General features: G+C 47.0%; 1 pseudogene; it reads right to left on the bottom strand.

Moving 5' to 3' along the window:
• LOC137299575 (solute carrier family 12 member 2-like) overlaps positions 1-11,112 on the bottom strand; it is a 30,943-nt pseudogene extending 19,831 nt beyond the window's left edge.
• Between the last annotated feature and the right edge of the window lie 1,874 nt (positions 11,113-12,986).

The raw sequence follows: 12,986 nt of genomic DNA, 5'->3' as shown, positions 1-12,986 counted from the left end.
CGGAAGTCTTAACCCATTCAAAGGCAAAATGGACACATCTGTTTGTGAATTACTACTGCCATCAAGTGTGGGAAGGAGTTAATCAAGATCCTCCTGGATAAAGAAACCATAAAAACTCCCCGAGATTGTTGCCCCCGAGGATTCTAACCCAGGTAAGGAGCTCTCCATACTGCACAGTGCAAAATGGAAAAAAGGGTTCGATTTCTCAAGATATGGGCACAAAACAAAATAATATATATTGTATCTGAAAATAAAATCTGTGCAGTTCTTAAACACAATCACTACATGCATGTCAATCTCATTGCGAGCATGCCATTCATTGCGAGCGTGCCATTCATTGCGAGCGTGCCATTCATTGCGAGCGTGCCAAACACGGGAATGCCAGGAAGCCATCAGCTGGGCCAGATCCACATTCTGCCTGTTTTGGTCACCTGAAAGACCTTTGGCACACTGACAAGAGACGTCAATGCTGAGGATAGGGTGGCCGAGAAAATGCCTGCGGTGATGAGGGGTCCAAATCCAGAAAACATCGTCATAACCTCATTTGGAACAAAAAGTGAGAGAAATTAATTAGAGAAATGAAATATTGGCATCTGAGGGTGTCATTGTGGACAGGGATTGTTTCAAAGTTTTCAAAACCCATAAACAAAAAGCATCTGGAAAATGTTGTGAACACATTCAATAAACAGTGATGTTAATTACACATGGACACACAAACCTCAATTATTAAAGTTTTATCATGCGTGCACAAACCTATCTGAGAATTGTTCAGTACCTAGTAAAGTCTACTTTACTTTTGTTTGTGAATTTTGTGCTCGTTAAGGTGAAAGATTATAGTGCTGGGGGATAGAACACTCTCCATTTCAGAAACCTAAAGTGTCCCCATCAAGCACTCCCATGGCACGTACAGCACAAGTTAAGATACAGACCATAGCCCCCTCTACACTGTCCCATCAAACACTCCCAGGGCAGGTACTGTATGGGTTAGATACAGAGTAAAGCTCCCTCTACACCGTCCCGTTAAACCCTCCCAGGTCAAGTATAGTATGAGTTAAGATACAGAGCAAAGCTCCCTCTACACTACCCCATCAAGTGCAACATAGGTTAGATACAGAGCACTGTCTCAGGTCAGGTACAGAGCAGGTGAGATGCAGAGTAAAGCTCCCTCTACTCTGATCTATCAATGTACCTCAGCCCTAACCTCAGAAGAGCACCCTGTACTGAACCAGTCTAATGTTTTTACATTTCCCACACCAGTCCTTCTATTGCCTCTGAGTGAGACTGCAAATTTAGCATCACAGATTTGTTCCGTACCAACAGGAAACTGTGTTGAGACACTCGAACAAACAGAGGAGAGTTCCATCCCCTCAGTCTGGCCTGGATTTGAACTCCTGTCTCAGAGGTGAAAGGTCAGTGTCTAATTCATGGCACCACTCGACCCCCAGTGCCAGCCTTAACGCACAAGGTAACTATTGGTAACTGTTTACAGGTAGAGTACATCCCACATTGAACCTGTGGAGGATCACTGGCTATACAATCTGAAAATTGAAATGTTTCTTTTGTAACAGTTCTCCCTTTTGTTGTCTGTACCCTTTCCCTCTCACCCAGGTTACTCAGCTCAGTTACTCCACCATGCTAGGTTAGGGAGCCACACAGACTGATGTAGGAACAGCCTGCATACCAATTCAGAAACATGTGAACTGTGAAAGGTATGTACTGGCTGGGCACTTTGTACACACACACACACACATGTACACACACACACACCTGCACGTGTGCGCACGTGCACACACACCTATACACAAGCACACACAAGTACACACACACACGTGCACGCGTGCGCACGCACACACAAACAGAGCTCCTGCTCCTTTAAAAGATTCATTAATAAATTCTATCTGGTCACTCACCTGAAAGTTGTTGACGAGACCATACTCACACCTTCCCTCTGCACAGGGAGTAAAGTTAAACCCGAGAGTGCAGGCTGCAGTGTAACAGTCAATCCCTGCACCAGGAGTCAGTGTATCAGTCAATCCCTGCACCAGGAGTCAGTGTAACAGTCAATCCCTGCACCAGGAGTCAGTGTATCAGTCAATCCCTGCACCAGGAGTCAGTGTAACAGTCAATCCCTGCACCAGGAGTCAGTGTATCAGTCAATCCCTGCACCAGGAGTCAGTGTAACAGTCAATCCCTGCACCAGGAGTCAGTGTATCAGTCAATCCCTGCACCAGGAGTCAGTGTAACAGTCAATCCCTGCACCAGGAGTCAGTGTATCAGTCAATCCCTGCACCAGGAGTCAGTGTAACAGTCAATCCCTGCACCAGGAGTCAGTGTATCAGTCAATCCCTGCACCAGGAGTCAGTGTAACAGTCAATCCCTGCACCAGGAGTCAGTGTATCAGTCAATCCCTGCACCAGGAGTCAGTGTAACAGTCAATCCCTGCACCAGGAGTCAGTGTAACAGTCAATCCCTGCACCAGGAGTCAGTGTATCAGTCTGGTTCCCTGCACCAGGAGTCAGTGTAACAATCAATCCCTGCACCAGGAGTCAGTGTAACAGTCAATCCCTGCACCAGGAGTCAGTGTAACAGTCTGGTTCCCTGTAGCAACACGCACAATGCAGGAGGCTGATAAAAAATGTAACGTGAAAAGGGAGTATGAATAACTTTAAAATACACGTTAATGTTTAAACAATAAACAATTTTAAATGGTCGGAGGGGTAATCTTTCCACTTCAGCGCTCCCATTGTCAGGAGCACAAACCAGGAATTTGAGAAACTCCACCCCCCCCCCCCCCATGATTTTATGCCCATTAAAATGAATACACAGAAAATCATAGGGTCCCGTGCCCAAATTCGAGATGTGCGATCCTAGCACGCAGCATTCTGCACAAGGAGCACTAAAGACCAACATCTGTTCCAAAGTTTATTTTTTAAAAAGAGACAATGATTCTCTGCCTGTCTCTCTCTCTCTCTCTCTCTCTCAGTCTGTCTCTCTCTCTGTCTGTCTCTCTGTCACTCTCTCTCTCTGTCTCTCTCTCTCTCTGTCTCTCTCTCTCTCTCTCTGTCTCTCTCTCTGTCTCTCTCTCTGTCTCTCTCTCAGTCTCTCTCTTTCTGTCTCTGTCTCTCTCCCTGTCTCTCTCTCTCTCTGTCACTCTCTCTCTCTGTCTCTCTCTCTCTCAGTCTCTCTCTCTCTGTCTCAGTCTCTCTCTCTCTCACAGTCTCTCTCTCTCTCTCAGTCTCTCTCTCTCTCAGTCTCTCTCTCTCTCTCTCTGTCGCTCTCTCTCTCTCTGTCTCTCTCTCTCTCTCTGTCTCTCTCTCTCTCTCTCTCTCAGTCTCTCTCAGTCTCTCTCTCTCAGTCTCTCTCTCTCTCTATCGCTCTCTCTCTCTCTCTCTCTCAGTCTCTCTCTCTCTCAGTCTCTCTCTCTCTCAGTCTCTCTCTCTCTCAGTCTCTCTCTCTCTCAGTCTCTCTCTCTCTCAGTCTCTCTCTCTCTCAGTCTCTCTCTCTCTCAGTCTCTCTCTCTCTCAGTCTCTCTCTCTCTCAGTCTCTCTCTCTCTCAGTCTCTCTCTCTCAGTCTCTCTGTCTCTCTCTCTCTCTCTGTCGCTCTCTCTCAGTCTCTCTGTCTCAGTCTCTCTGTCTCGCTCTCTCTCTTTCTCTGTCTCTCTCTCTCTCACAGTCTCTCTCTCTCTCTCTCTGTCTCTCTCTCTCTCAGTCTCTCTCTCTCTCTCACTCTCTCTCTCTCTGTCTCTCTCTCTCTCTCTCTCAGTCTCTCTCTCTCTCTCTCAGTCTCTCTCTCTCTCTCTCTGTCTCTCTCCCTCTCTCTCTCTGTCGCTCTCTCTCAGTCTCTCTCTCCCTGTCTCTCTCTCCCTGTCTCTCTCTCTCAGTCTCTCTGTCTCTCTCTCTCTCTCTCTCTGTCTCTCTCTGGGGGTAATTTTGACTTTGTGCGATGGGTGATTGTGAATCAACAGCCTGTTTTACATCTCTCCCGATTTTTATTTCCATTGACTTAAAAATTACCTGTTCTCTCTCTCTCCCCTTCAGCGTCTGTATCTATCTCTCAATCTCTCTCTCTCTCTCTCTCTGTGTTTCTTCCAAGTGCCCTCCCCAGAATGTCTCCCATGACTATTGCTGGTTATATCAGAGGCAAGAAGAACAGATCCTGGAGATCTGAAGGAGTACATGCAGCCTTCAGGGAGAGCAGAATAGAGGAAAAACAAAGAGATAAATAAAGAATGAGCTGGGAGCACGACAAGTTACGGGGCTGAATTCATGATCTGCAGGTGTGGCTGTAACCCCAAGGATCTCCAGTGATCTTATACCCAGCAACCTTGATCATATACGTGTACAGTTACTCAAGGAGGCCTCTTCAAGTCAACCTGCCCAACCATGACTGCCACCACCAAGGTCCTGGAGAACTCTGCCACTTGAAACCCCACCCAATTGGATAAAGGACGGCATGTGGGGTGGGGCCTACATGGAGGGACAAAATGTGGGGGTGTTGGAAACTGGGAAAATATATCCCTGATTTTAATCGCTCCACCATTGGCAGCCGTGCCTTCAGCTGTCTAGGCCCTAGGCTCTGGAATTCCCTTCCAAAACCTCTCCTCCTCTCTACCTCTCTCTCCTCCTTTAAGATGCTCCTTAAAACCTATCTCTTTGACCAAGCTTTTGGTCACCTGTCCTAATATCTCCTTATGTGGCTCGGTGTCCAATTTTATTTGATTATGCTCCAGTGAAGCGCCTTGGGACATACATTAAAGGCACTATATAAATGCACTTTGCTGTTGTTGTTGTTAAACCATGAAAAGTTATTACAGATAATGTACCTGCAGCAAAAGCCACTCCCAGGTATGTTACGGATGTAATGGGAATCGCCAGCATTGTCCCCTTGGGAATAGCAACCTGTGGATCCTGGAAACAATTAAACAAAGGAAACAAAACGAGATGAAGGACAATTCATGACACTGCTTCCTGTTATCAGACACCTACTTCCTGCTGACACCCTATGCTGACACTGTGTCATTTACCAGCGGTGGACCCACTGTTCATAGTGGCTCTAACTGGCACTGGTTTTTCTAACATCAGCAGTCTGATGCTCCCACTGCTATCTGTGTGAAACCAAATCAACAAACTTTGAATTTTCCCCTTTTTTAAATTTCAAAGGTATCATCAAGTTGTGCTTCCAAATAGACAAATAAATCAGGCTTCATTTGGGGAGCGATTGTGATTGGCACTGACACCGCAATAAAATCCCCCACCTCTCCTCACTGGGAAACGAACACCTGATACAGTCTGTACAGGGAGAGCAGCCTCTGTTCATCAATACATGATACAGTCTGTACAGGGAGACACGGGACAGTATATACACAGGGGAGAGCAGAGGCACTGGACAGTACATAAACAGGGGAGAGCAGAGGCACTGGACAATATGTAAACAGAGAGAGCAGAAGCACTGGACAGAATATAAACAGGGGAGAGCAGAGGCACTGGACAGTATATAAACAGGGGAGAGCCGAGGCACTGGACAGTATATAAACAGAGAGCAGAAGCACTGGACAGAATATAAACAGGGGAGAGCAGGGGCACTGGACAGTATATAAACAGGAGAGAGCAGAGGCACTGGACAGTATATAAACAGAGAGCAGAAGCACTGGACAGTATATAAACAGGGGAGAGCAGAGGCACTGGACAATATATAAACAGAGAGCAGAAGCACTGGACAGTATATAAACAGGGGAGAGCAGAGGCACTGGACAGTATATAAACAGGGGAGAGCAGAGGCACTGGACAGTATATAAACAGGGGAGAGCAGAGGCACTGGACAGTATATACACAGGGGAGAGCAGAGGCACTGGACAGTATATAAACAGGGGAGAGCAGAGGCACTGGACAGTATATAAACAGGAGAGAGCAGAGGCACTGGACAGAATATAAACAGGGGAGAGCAGAGGCACTGGACAGTATATAAACAGGGGAGAGCAGGGGCACTGGACAGTATATAAACAGGGGAGAGCAGAGGCACTGGACAGTATATAAACAGGGGAGAGCAGAGGCACTGGACAGTATATAAACAGGAGAGAGCAGAGGCACTGGACAGAATATAAACAGGGGAGAGCAGAGGCACTGGACAGTATATAAACAGGGGAGAGCAGAGGCACTGGACAGTATATAAACAGGGGAGAGCAGAGGCACTGGACAGTATATAAACAGGGGAGAGCAGAGGCACTGGACAGTATATAAACAGGGGAGAGCAGAGGCACTGGACAGTATATAAACAGGAGAGAGCAGAGGCACTGGACAGAATATAAACAGGAGAGAGCAGAGGCACTGCACAGTATATAAACAGGGGAGAGCAGAGGCACTGGACAGTATATAAACAGGAGAGAGCAGAGGCACTGGACAGAATATAAACAGGAGAGAGCAGAGGCACTGCACAGTATATAAACAGGGGAGAGCAGAGGCACTGGACAGTATATAAACAGGAGAGAGCAGAGGCACTGGACAGAATATAAACAGGAGAGAGCAGAGGCACTGGACAGTATATAAACGGGAGAGAGCAGAGGCACTGGACAGTATATAAACAGGAGAGAGCAGAGGCATTGGACAGTATATAAACAGGAGAGAGCAGAGGCACTGGACAGTATATAAACAGGAGAGAGCAGAGGCATTGGACAGTATATAAACAGGAGAGAGCAGAGGCACTGGACAGTATATAAACAGGAGAAAACAGAGGCACTGGACATTATATAAACAGAAGAGAGCAGAGGCACTCCCTCTGACACCGTCTTACTCCTCGTTCCCCACTCCCTCTGCTCCTCAGTCAACAACCGCTCTGTCAGTCACTAAGTCCCTGACACCCCCCCTCAACTCAAAACTCCCTCCCCAGCTCCGCAGCTCCCTGCTTACAAAATCCTCCAAAAATCCCTTCCCTTCGACCCTGGCCCCCAGTTTCTGTTTCATTTTTCTTTTTGCCCAGATTCCACCTTTTCCCTCCACCCTGTAAAGTTTTTTGAGGAATGGGGAGTTTCTGAGCTGAGCAGGACGAGCGCCAGAGAAATTAAAGTAGGTGCAACTGTGGACAGGATTGTGACTCGACTCTCGTGATCTTTATAACGTAAAGCGTGACACTGATCTGGGGATTTGTTTTTTTTTGAGCGGGACTGAGGCTGGCTCCAAAACTATCAGTTTTCTTTTAGAGCCCTTGCGTCTCCCCTCTTTGACAACGCTCCATTTCTGAAAACAGTTCGTTGGGAATTACAAGAGATTTACATTGGAAGCATCACATCCTTCACACCAGAAAGATGCAGCCCCCCTCAGTTGGGATCTGAGTCAGTCTGGAACTATTTCAGAAACAGATTGTGAATGTTTAAGAGCAGGAAGAGGGAACACTTCTGGAAAAGAAATACTCCCTCATTTTTTTTTTAAATTCCTGTATGGAAAGGTTATCCTCGCCAAGAGTATGCTGCAAACTTAACAGGATGGATTTCACAGAGGATGGCTTCTCATTTCACCATCATTACCTTAACATTGCACAAGGAGTAAATTCTGACTACAATCGAACTAAGCAAAGATTAATGTGTGCCAGTTTATACGAAGGGGTCTGAGCAAATTTATACAAACAGATTAAATAGTATCAAACCACCTTATATAAACTTGACAACCCGACACCTAAAACAGATGATCTGGTCATTATCACGTTGCCGTTTGTGGGATCTTGCTGTGCGCAAATTAGCTGCCACTTTTCCCACATTACAACTGTGTCTACACTTCAAAAGTACTTCATTGACTGTAAAGCGCTTTGGGACGTCCTGAGGCTGTGAAAGGCGCTATATAAATGCAAGTTCTTTCTTTTTAGTGTTAAGATGACTGACCCTGGACAAACAGCCGCAGTAAATCCCAGTGCCTAAGTTCAGCCCGAGCCACTGCTGCTACCTTCTCCGATCCAAGGTGTAGTTGGGCCAGGCTGGGTCTCAGCAGCTTCTCACCAATGCCGCTGACGCTATTCCGGTAGAAGTCGATGCTCGGCACCGCATCGACGGTGTTGTGCCCAGAGGTTTCTCGTGTAGCAGGTGCTGGGGTGAGTGTCGAGGTGCCCCGTGCTCTGGGTGCTCAGAAGGGTGTCTCCGTTCTGGCAGGCGCTGTCCGGTTGCAGGAACCCAGGAAATTGAGACGGAATCTGCCCTGCGATCCCACATCCGGCTGATCCCAGGGGCTGGCAGTTTCCTCCACCGCGTCTACCTGGAACCTGCTGTGCATCGTCCCCCTGCAGATCGCTGCTCCAGTCTTGCCAACAGGTTGCAGCTGCACATCAGCAAGGCTCTGCCGCTGCATAGTGACTGGAAACCCACAGTAAAAGGATCTGTTTATTTACCGATGCAAGAGTTTCCATCACAAAGAAAGTGCCCCCTGCCTGGGCCAGATCAAGCTGCCTCCACTGCCTGCAGCTCCCTCGACTCTGGGCCCGGCCACTCACTAATGGATGTCAATTGCACTATCAGGGCTCCCTGGGCTCCTCTCTGATTGACATGTCAAACAAACCAATCACAACTTTCCCTTCTCAATCTCTTCTATTCTTAAACACCAGATGGCTGGAGCAGGGTCCAATTAGTACTAAAGGGAGGGGATTAATCCTATTTCACGCTCTGAACGGTTGGATGGAATTAAAGGAGAGGGAAACTGGCTAACAGCACATCAAGCCCTCCACAGCCTTGTCTTAGTGGATGAAGAGGATGAGTTAGACTCTCTGCACCCGTGAGACTGATCCCTTCCTATGTGACAGTCACTGCCCATTGGACTGAAACCCAGGCTGTCCCTGTGACTAGGTTATTCAATTTTAGATTCTGCACCGGTTTAACTGTTTATTTAACAAACATGAATAGGAGATGCACTCATCGATCCTCTGTGTCCTTAAAGTGATCTTTTGCCTTTTGCTTTCTCTCTCACTTCATTTGTCTGAAAAAGCAAGGAGAGAGGGCATGATAGAGACAGATATGACAGCTCCAAAACTGTACGGGCCCCCATAGCGCCAGTAACGTGTGGATCATGCCCGCTGGTGCCCACCAGCACTGACCATGCAGCGCTGACCCTGCTGGGCTTTGCGGAGTCAGTGGGAGGGCTCCTCATTTGCAAGGGATTGGCGGGCATCTCCCAGGCTCCTGACTGCCCCCTGCTGCCAGAAACTCTGGCACATTGCCAACATCGGGGGAGGGGTGCCCGAGGACGATGTCACACACCACAAAACCAAACCTCGAGAAGTTTGGAACCAAAAGAAGAATGTAGATCTTACAGTGAGAGAAGGTGATTGATCCTAACAACCCACTCCTTCCAAAACCCACGGACACCACCTGACCCATTAAACCCCCTTCCATACCTCCTGGACACTCTACCCTATCATAGACTCTACCCCATCCATTTAATCTCCTTCCATAGGCTCATGTATACGATACCTTATCATGAAATTCCCCCCACCTATTTAATCTCCCATTGGAAAGTTCCATATAAATACTACCTGATCCCCAAAGGGAATCAAGCAAATGTCCAGAATATCCCTTCACCCTCACATCTCCATAATTCAGCCCTGGACTGTGTCTGCCACAAAAACAACTGCCACAGCCCCAACATCCCAGAAATCATTGGCGGAGAAATTGGTCTAGCGCCGGAAACTAGGGTGAAGTGGGCAGCGTACCTGGAACATGCGCCCGAAGACTTAGTAAATGTGTCTTTCTAGCTTTCTGATCTCAGTAGTTTAGTTGTTCTAAACCACTGACCGTGAGGCATAAAACCCAATTGCACAGAAGTTGGTTTCTTCTGCCATCTAGTGGCCTCCAACTGGAATTGTCTAATGTGCATTTATTATTTCTATATTACCAGCAGATCTCCCTTGTGTTGAGTTGAAGGATACACTATTTTATAACAATAGGGGTGATAGACCGGGTAACGTACAGTGTATTATCAGGCCACTAATTTACAGTTACTGAATTCCGTTTTTATTAGGTTATTCCAGGGTTTGTACCAGTACTTTGAGGATCAAATTCCACGACTCTGTCCATTATTCTGTGAAAACCATAAATGAGTGCCTTGCTGCGTTCTTGACTAGAATTCTGGCAGGCAACTTGATTCAGTCTTTTGTCAGTAATATTCTTGGCTGATTTGTGTCAGCCTTCTTATTTTTCCCTTCCTGTTCACCTCATGAACCCCGCCTTGTGTAAAGCCCAAAGCACTTTGCAGTTAATGAAGTACTTTTGAAGTGTAGTCATTTTTGTAATGTGGGAAACATAGCAGCCAATTTGCACACAGCAAGGTCCCACAAACAGCAACGTGATAATGACCAGATAATCTATTTTAGTGATGTTGGTTAAGGGATAAATATTAGCCAGGACACTGGGGAGAACTCCCCTGCTCTTTTTTGAATAGCAATTCAATACAGATAAGCGTGATTTCAATATAGATAAGTGTGATTTCAATATAGATAAGTGTGATTTCAATACAGATAAGTGTGATTTCAATATAGATAAGTGTGATTTCAATACAGATAAGTGTGATTTCAATATAGATAAGTGTGATTTCAATACAGATAAGTGTGAGGTGTTGTATTTTGGTCATAAGAATAAGGAGGCCACATACTGCTTGGATAATAAGTCTAAATGGGGTAGAGGAGCAAAGGGATCTCAGGGTACAGATACACAAATCACTAGAAGTAGTGACGCAAGTTAATAAGACCATAAAAAAAGAAAACCAGGCACTGGGATTGATTTCTAGAGAGATAGAATTGAAAAGCAGAGAAGTTGGGCTCGATTTTACCGGGAAAATGCGGGTGCGTGGGGGCAGGGGGGCTCTGAAAATCGCAGAAATCCCATTCGGGTTCAGAGCCCGGCTCCAACCCGCCGACTTCCGACTTCCAAGTTCCCCACCGACGCACCTGTGTGCGCGCGGGCGTCCCGAATACGGAAGTCCCGCCGGCTTTAATTAAAGTTAAATTTAGTTAAAGAGCCAAATGTACCTCATTGAGGTACTTAACGCACTTTATTTGTGACAGATTACGTACTTAGAACGATTTTTAACTTACCTGGGCGGCTTTCCCATGGTTTCTGATTCACGCCTGGTGAAACCAGACATGATAGGCCGGATCAGGCAAAAAGAAACAAAATAAATTACATAAAAAACCATTGCATGAAGTTAAAACACAAAATCAACCTAACTTTCCACCCTGCCCTGATGTCCGATGTCTCCCTCTCCGATCTCCCCCTCTTCACCCCTTGATTGGCATCTCATCCACCACCCTAAACATTCACTCCCTTCACCACCGGCGCACTGTGGCTGCAGTGTGCACCATCCACAGGATGCACTGCAGCAACTCGCCAAGGTTTCTTCGACAGCACCTCCCGAACCCGCGACCTCTACCACCTAGAAGGACAAGGGCAGCAGGCACATGGGAACAACACCACCTGCACGTTCCCCTCCAAGTCACACACCATCCCGACTTGGAAATATATCGCCGTTCCTTCGTCGTCGCTGGGTCAAAATCCTGGAACTCCCTTCCTAACAGCACTGTGGGAGAACCATCACCACACGGACTGCAGCGGTTCAAGAAGGCGGCTCACCACCACCTTCTCAAGGGCAATTAGGGATGGGCAATAAATGCCGGCCTCGCCAGCAACGCCCACATCCCATGAACGAATTTTTTTAAAACCCCGATCTCCCCCTCTTCACTCCCCTCTCCCCAATTTTCCCCTCTCCCCCTCTTCACCCCCCAACTTCCCCCCCACCCCACCCCGGCAATCAGGCTGGCTGCCGGGCACGGAACCCAGCGAGCAAGTTAATCCCCATTAATTACGATGCGATCGCGTCGGAAACGATAAGGGCTGTTTATTCCGGTTTGCCACGCGCACCTTCACCCCTCCCCCCCCCCACTCCCAACCCACCACCATTTCAAAATTGAGCCCGTTTATCTTAGAATTGTATAGAACCTTGGTTAGACCACACTAGGAGCACTGTGCACAGTCCTGGTCTCCAAATTATAGGAAGGTTTTAGAGGCATTGGACAAAGTGCAAAAAAGATTCACAAGGATGATACCAGAACTGAGAGGATATACTTATCAGGAAAGGCTGAACAGACTGGGGCTCTTTTCTTTAGAAAAGCGAAGGCTGAGGGGTGACCTGATAGAGGTCTTTAAGATAATGAAAGGGTTTGATAGGGTAGACATAGAGAAAATGTTTCCACTCGTGGGGGAGTCCAAAACTAGAGGTTATAAATATAAGATAATCGCTAATAAATCCAATAGGGAATTCAGGAGAAACTTCTTTACTCAAAGAGTGGTAAGAATGTGGAACATGTTATCATAAGGAGTAGTTTAAGCAAATAGCATAGATGCATTTAAAGGGAAGCTAGATAAGCACACAAGGGAGAAAGGAATAGAAGGGTTTGCTGATTGGTTTAGATGATATAGGGAGGGAGGAGGCTTGTGTGGAGCATAAATGGCGGCATAGACCAGTCGGGCCGAATGGCCTGTTTCTGTGCTGTATACTCGATGTAATTCAATGGTATCTTTTACATCCACCTGAGAGGGCAGACGGTTTAACGGCTCATCCAAAAGATAGCACCTCCGACGGTGAAGCACTCCCTCAGTACTGCGCTGGAGTGTCCGCCTGGATTTTGTACTCAAGTCTCTGGAGTGGGACTTGAATCCACAACCTTCTGACTCAGTAGGTGAGAGTGCTACCACTGAGCCACAGCTGACACTGTGTTACCTGTTTGCCTGGTATTGCCCCAGTAATTGTTGAGTTAACTCAACATTAACTCAACTCAACACCCAGTGTTACCCATGTATTAAGCCACTACTTCCTGATAGCTCCGTATTGCCCAAGTGTTACCCAGCGTCACCCTAGTATGGCCCAGCACTTTCCCTGTCGTTCCCCAGTAGAGTCTACCTTATCCCAGAATTGTCCCAGTGTTACCCCAGTAATATTGCAGTATTTTCCCAACATTACTC

The sequence above is a fragment of the Heptranchias perlo genome, chromosome 29 (assembly GCF_035084215.1).
Source record: "Heptranchias perlo isolate sHepPer1 chromosome 29, sHepPer1.hap1, whole genome shotgun sequence".
NCBI lineage: Eukaryota > Metazoa > Chordata > Chondrichthyes > Hexanchiformes > Hexanchidae > Heptranchias > Heptranchias perlo.
The sequence above is the reverse complement of the archived record's forward strand: the minus strand, read 5'-3'. Positions and strand labels throughout refer to the sequence as shown.